Consider the following 7071-nt stretch of genomic DNA (forward strand, 5'->3'; position numbering starts at 1 on the left):
AATGTATTTTCTCACAGTCTGGAGGCTAGAAGACTGAGATCAGGGTGCCAGCACGGTCGGGTTCTGGAGACAGCTCCCTCCCTGGCGTGCAGACGGCCACCTTCTCGCCCTGTGCCAGCATGGCCTTTCCCGGGTGAGTGTGCACAAAGGGAACTCAAGTTCGCCAGTGTCTCTTCCCACAGGGGCACCAATCCCATCAGGCAAGGGCCCTGCCCCCATGACCAAATTACCTCCCATAGGCCCCACCCCTGACGACCATCACATCAGCGGTTAGGGCTTCAGCATGTGAATTTGGGGGTTGGAGAAGGGACACAATCCAGCCTATAGCAACTTCTTAAACTTCAGTTTTCTCATTTGCAAATGAGGCTGATATTAATTCCTACATTTGTTTCTTGTATTTCCTTCTATTCGATCACCTCTCTTGTCCAGAAGCTACATGTTCTGGGCTGTTGTTAAGAACAAATTCTGAATCCCCCTGCCGGGAAGGACACATGGAAGGCACACGCCTGCTCTGCACACGTGTTCAGAAGATGCACCCTGGCACTGGGGCTGCCCAAAGCCAGGGGAGGCAGCCGAGGAGCCATCACTGAAGCACAGCTGTTCAGACCCCGGCTGCTGTGAGCGCGCCCTCAAGTCCTGTGAGCTCCCGAGAATCTCCAAAGGTTATTGCAAAGAACGGGGCTTAGAATACCAAGGGGAATGTCTTAGCACTTAGTTATCTTAGTTAACTGAGGCGATCGCAGGCTTATATTCCAATTTCTGAGAGAAGATTTTAAAAAGCAGCCTTATGTTAAAGAGACGTGCGAAACCTGGACGGACCCAGGACTGTCCTCTATGGAGCGGCGGCTTGAGACGGAGTGTGGAGCCTGAGCTCCAACAGGCATGTGGCACCTGCCACTTTTCATGACGTTCCCATAACTTAGAGCTCTGTTCACCTGTGGGCACTAAACGGGGGGCATTCTGGGGTGTCCTAGTTACACACACTGCTGCTCAGGGACAAATCAGGACAATATGTGTCTTTTCAGGTGGCCTTGCATTGGAGAGCTCTGTGGGTGAAGACCACCCACCAGGACCTCAGTCCTCTAATCCCCATTTTTTGCTCTTTCTGTTCAAAGCATATCCCCATTATGGGGTCAGATTGGGTGAATGAGGTGCACAGGGCACCCCAATAAGCAGCACTGCCAGGGAGCCCCTGCAGCTCTCATTGCACCTTTCCATTCTCACTCTGGGCAATGAGGGAAGATGGATTGACATCTTTCTCAATGAGTGACCAGCAAAGGCCTGGCACTGGGTTGGTGTTGTGCAGGACCCATGAACCTACATCCTAGGAACGGGAGATGGTGTGTCAAGACCTAGAGATGGGCAGGTACCGGGTCCTCGGGGGCAGGGGAGCACATACCTTGGATGGGTGAACTGCGGGGAAGACACGGCAGAAAGAAGGTGGGACCTCCCCGTGGGAAATGTCAAGCCCAGCCAAGTGGAATGGATCCAACTCGTCTGTCCTCAGGAAACCAACAGTCTGCCTGGGTTTCTGGTGACCGATGGCCTCCCTGTCCTCACGCTGTTTGCTCTCCTTGTACACATCTAACCGCTGGCACTTTGGAGTGTCCCTGGGCCATGAAGTGCTTGTTGAATGACGGGATAAGTGGAGTGCCCTGCTGGCCAGGTTTCCGCGACCAGCCAGAAGCCTCAACTTGACTTCACAAAGCACCTGGGCTGCCAGAGCCCCCGGAGGAGGTGCCGAGCCTGCGGTGGCTCCAGCCTGGGGAGGCAGAATTGGCTGTGGAAGCCTGTGAGACAGTGTGTTTTATCTGGCTTCTGGCCACCGGAGAAAAACACAACAAAGGAAAGAGAAGATAGGGATTATTGGCGTGGAAGGCCTAATGACAAACACATTTGCATGTGTTCCTACGTGGAGAGCCTGCCCTCTCCGTGGCCTGTGTGGTTTCTCTCCTGTGCTCCAAAGGGCAAAGGCAGGCGCTCGCTCCAGACACAAGGCCTCTCCTCCCCGCTCCCAGGGTTTGGGCCCCTGCCCACATGCCCGATCAACCATCTCCTCCATGGGGTTTCTCTGTCTATGCAGAGGGCTGGCTGGGCTTTCCCGCAGAGCAGGGACCATGCTTAAGTCTGGGCCAACAGACAGAGAACGTATCTTTTGTTAGCACCACGAGCCAGGTACCACGTTAAAGACTTCATGTAACTCATTTCATTTGATCCTTACAAATGCCTACAAGGTAAAATGGATCTTATCTCCATTTTTAAAATGAGTCTCAGAGAACATATTCTTTCTACTTCTCCACGCTGCCCCCAGTGTGAGAGGAGAGCTTCGAAGATAATTAAAGATAATTATAATTGAGATCCATGGACTTCGGAGCTGAAAGGAACTTTGAATAACATCTCTTCCAATCTCCTTACCACGCAGTTGACGAACCTGAGGTCAAAGGGGGGACACCGACTTACTCGACCCTGCCCAGAGCTCAGAGGAGAATGCTGTGTGTGTCCTCTGGCCCGGGCCCCATCATAATTTAGAGGCATCTAGACCAAAGGCAAGATTGCGGATGGGGAAGGGGCTGTTCACATCAGGGACTGAGTGTGGTGGTTTGGGGCTTTCACTCAGCTTCTTAATCCTGGTGCCCCAAGCCCCCAGGCATGAGATCTCTGGGAACATCGTAAGGATGCCGCTACTTGCAGATGGCGAGTAAACATCTTATATGGTGCCCACACATCTGTCACCTGGAAACCCCGAGTTCCATCAATATCCCGGCATTTGCAGACCTGACCTTTGCTTTCCTCACTCTGCCCAACCCAGCGCCAAGCACGCAGAGAGAACACACTGGCCACAGTCAACAAATGGAAGGACCTCGCTCGGGCTGGAATGTAAATTATAAATTATAAACAGAGTGTCCGCCTGGATAAACGCTTTTAACTTACCAGCAGACCTTGTCCACAATGTCAGTTAGCAGGGAAATTAAAGGCTGTCAGGAGAAAGGGCGAGAAAAGGGGAACAGAGAGGCAGAGGGAGGAAAGACGGCCAACAAAAGACTTCAGAGGCTGTCACACGAATATTCTGGGTGCCTGGAGTCCAGCCAGCGTCTTCTGGTGAAATCCTAAGCCCGTCCCATCTCAGCTGCACCAGCAAACCTGGAGGAAGGGTCCTGGTGAGAAGCTGGCCTGGTGGCAATGTTTCAAGACCAGCAACACCAGACACATTGACCCCAAATCCCCCATCTAACTCCTCTCAGTCCACACCTGCCCATGGTCCTAAAATCCACCAACTTCAGGTTGACTTTGCCTAGGCCCGAACTAGTGAAGAACAGACAAGGCTGGGTGTGTATGAGCTTCACCTATCCCATCAGAAGCTACGGTCGTTCTGTCCTATGCCCAGTGCCCAGGGGGTCCAGGTAGCCCCCTGATTTCAAGACTCCACCAGGATTCAAATAATGTATGAACAGACTAGCACAGTGCCTGGCACACGGTAAGGGGCTCACTACCTGGTAGTTATGACTATTGACAGCTATGACTATCTGCATCCCACTTCCTTTTCCTCCGGGTCACACCCACTCTGCTCCCCAGCCTCCGTTGCACTGAGGTGTGATCATCTGTTTACCCTCTGGCTGGTGGAATGCAGGCAAGAGCTCAGCTCCACTTCTAGGCCTGGCCCGTTAAAACCTTCCATACGTAATCTTCCCTCTTTCCCCATCTGTCAGCCAGACACAGGCAACCCGGCGGAGCAGCCACAGCCCCGGGGAAGGCAAAACCACAGACAGAGGAGTTGGTGTCCCAAAATGAGCATGTCCGATGCCACCTGGAGACACACCAGGAATATCATGTTGGACGTGGTGTGATGAGAAATAGCTTGTATAGTGAGCAACTGAGATACGGATATTAGTTTTGGGACAAGCACTAATATTGCTCCCCCTAACTAGCACGCCGACGCTTAACCTTGGTTTCCTGAGGAGACTCCACAAGGATGGAGCCACCTTCTGTCTGACTCTCATTTGGGTGAAGCTTTGACCTTCAGCCTAGCTTCTGGAAGCATCTCTGTGGGGCCTGACCCTTTCTTCTCCAGACCACTGTTAGCAGTCCTTTGGCCACTGGGCCAGACCCTACTGACACTACATCTCCACTTCCTGCCAACCCAAGAGCCATCTGCTGGAGGACGGCAGCTGCCTCCCACCCACCCCGGTCCACACCCGCCGGGCCCAGCTGGCTCCCGGGAGCACCTCACCGCTGAGGGTGGGGTGGGAACCAGGGGCTGGGCCTCACTCAAAAGGGGCCGCAGGAAATCATGAAAAGAGCGCCAGATCCGAAGTCAGTCAAAGCCAAAAGGGAAAATGCAAAGGCCTTGTGCTATCATGTTAGAATGTGCAGACACAGGTTATAACCCAGGAGCAGCGCTGCGGACACATGCAGCGCGGGGGTCGCTGGGCTTCTTCCCAGTCCTGGGGCGCCCTCACCAAGCCGTTTCCCACCCCTCTCCAAGACCCAGCACAGGCTCCCTCTCCCTCTCCCAGCTACTCCCCTAGCGGTCCATTTGCTTACCTCTCTCCAGCCATAGGCATGGCATGGCTCTGCCGTGATAGCGCTCAAATGCTGCTGGTGTGTGTTGTGTGTGGGTGTGTGTGTGGGTGTGGGTGTGGGTGTGGGTGTGTCTAGTCCAAACCAGGGGGGTCACAGAAAAAGAACCTTAAATACATCTTTGGAGCAGTGAAAACTAGGAGGCCTTAGAAAGGATGTGCTACCTGAGGTCAGTCTCAAAAAAAAAAAAAAAAATGAGTAGACATGACCCAAATGAGGGGACAGCACATGCAAAGTCCAGAGAGTGTGGAGCGGCACAAGGGAGGAAGCTCGGTGAGGGTGGGCAGGGCGGCTGATGCGAGAGAAGGGCAGACACCTGCGGCGGGGCACCTGCAGGGAGCAAGGCTACCGCGGTCCCGACCAGCCACGGAGAGAACAGCCGGGAAACCATGATCCTTGGCCTGGGCTTCAGCTTTTCTGCCACTTCTAAATCCTCTGATTCTGTTTCTCTTCACCCCATGATGGTGACTCAGAAAGTCCCTAAAAACCACCCTAAGTTTCTCACGTCCGGCATCTGGCTTGGAGACAGAAATTCGGCTGGCCCGGGCCCGGGTGAGGCGGCCGCCCAGGCTGCCCAGCGGGTGCCCTTTCCCGAGTGTGCCCTGTCGCCCTGCCAGCCCGCAGACGGCGCTGCATTATTCCAGCCCTGCCTCCTCTGTGCTTCGCATTCATATTTTCTTGACACAAACCATACAAAGTTTCAACACTTGGAGACTGCAAAGTAAACCATTTGTACATACCAGGTCTGGTAACACTTTCAATAATGGGCCGGTTAGTTAATGCTGCACTACAATAAAAATTCCCCTCCAAGCCCACACTATATTCTCATTAATGCCAAGTGAGCTCAGCGTGATTAATGTTATGACAGTGAAGGAGACCATGAGGGCCGCCAGGCTGCAGCGCCCCAGCAGGCCCCGGGCGGCAGGCTTCTGCCACCCCGAGCACCCCGGCACTGCCTGCCCCTCCACCGGGTGCCCTCAGCCCCTCCACAGCACAGCTTCGGTGAGAACGGGGTGCTCCAGGAAGCCCAAGCCCCGCCAGCCCCACGCGGGAGGCTGGTCAGGAGACAGGGAGAGAGGGAGCAAGGAGCAACTTAGAACATGTCATTTCCTCCTGACAGAGGGGCACATGCGGGGAGCCGGAGACCAGGCCCTCGTATCCATGGGCAGAGAGAGGCCCTTCTCTCCCCCTCCTGGAAGAGACTGGGGCCAGGGAGCTGGGCGACTGGTTGCTTTGGGCACCACCATGAGGGGTTCAAGGAAGCGGGTAGCTTTCTCATGGAACAATGAAGGCTGTGCTCAGGGAGGAGGGACTTGGTCATCACTGAGAGGCCCAGGCAAAGACACAGGTCCTGCCCTCAGGAAGCTTCCCTCAGAGCTAGAGAGGGAAGCCTACCTGTGGTTGGTCAAAGAAGACAGGCGCTGTGCCCTTTCTTGGCATCTCTAAGCCATGTGGGGGCTGGCCCATGGGATGGGAGATCAGGGGAGAGAAAATTGTTTTGAAGTCTGAGATGACAGGCTAGCAAGTAAGATGCTGAGAACAGAGAAATGAGAGTTACATTAGGAGACAAGAGAACTTTATAAACCATGGAAACTGCCCTCTTGGCTTTTGGCATGTGGAGAAGACTTGGTAACCCAAAGGGCAACTTCAGCTCCTCCCCCAGTGCCCTGGAGGTGACGTGGCTCACCCCACAATGCCCACCTCACACCCACGGCCCAAATGGCTGTGCATTCTCTTGTGAGCTATGCCAGGCCCTGGGCTACTAGCCCATGCCAGACTTTGCTCAAGCGCTGGCTCCTAGTTTATACCTTCCACAGCTTTGCTGGGGCGGGTCTGGCCTGGCCTACTATGTGCTCCCCTAGGCTCTGGGGCCTCAGTGCTCAGCACAGTACCTCTACTGTAGTAGATGCTAAGTACGTGGTGGAACTGGACTCCCGATAGGGGCCAGAACTCTCCATTTTTTCTTTTATTGCATGGACCACCACTTCCAGCATCAGTAGCCTTACAGTCATCCCTGCCCAGTGTTTTCTCAAAGCAAGTCCCTTGGGGGTGAGCATCCAGGCTGAGACTGGAGCTCCAGAGGGACATCAAGGCAAGGAAGGGTGAGTTGTCACTCCAAGTTAGGAAAGACCAGCTCACACTTTCCACTTGGCATCAAAGCCAACCCTATTGATTAATGGGTTGCTGGGTTGACCAAGAAGTAAGGAGGAGAGCTGCTAGAAGTGGGTGTTGACTTTTCAAACAACCATAAATTCCAGGAGGGTGACCAAGGGCCTGCTCTGTAATTGTGTTCATTATTTACACTAAAATCTAATTAAAGTCATTATGCTTTTTATTCATTAAACACACTTGCTGGCATGGACACCCAGCCAGCATAAGTGCTGCTAGGATCACTGTGGAAGTGGAGGGCCTCAGGTCCAGCCAGAGCCCAGCACCCAGCCATCTTCTGAGTCAGACTTTCTTTGGAAAGGAAGGCTCAGCAGAGAAAAACAA

The sequence above is a fragment of the Miniopterus schreibersii genome (assembly GCF_964146895.1).
Source record: "Miniopterus schreibersii genome assembly, chromosome: 13".
NCBI classification, from domain to species: domain Eukaryota; kingdom Metazoa; phylum Chordata; class Mammalia; order Chiroptera; family Miniopteridae; genus Miniopterus; species Miniopterus schreibersii.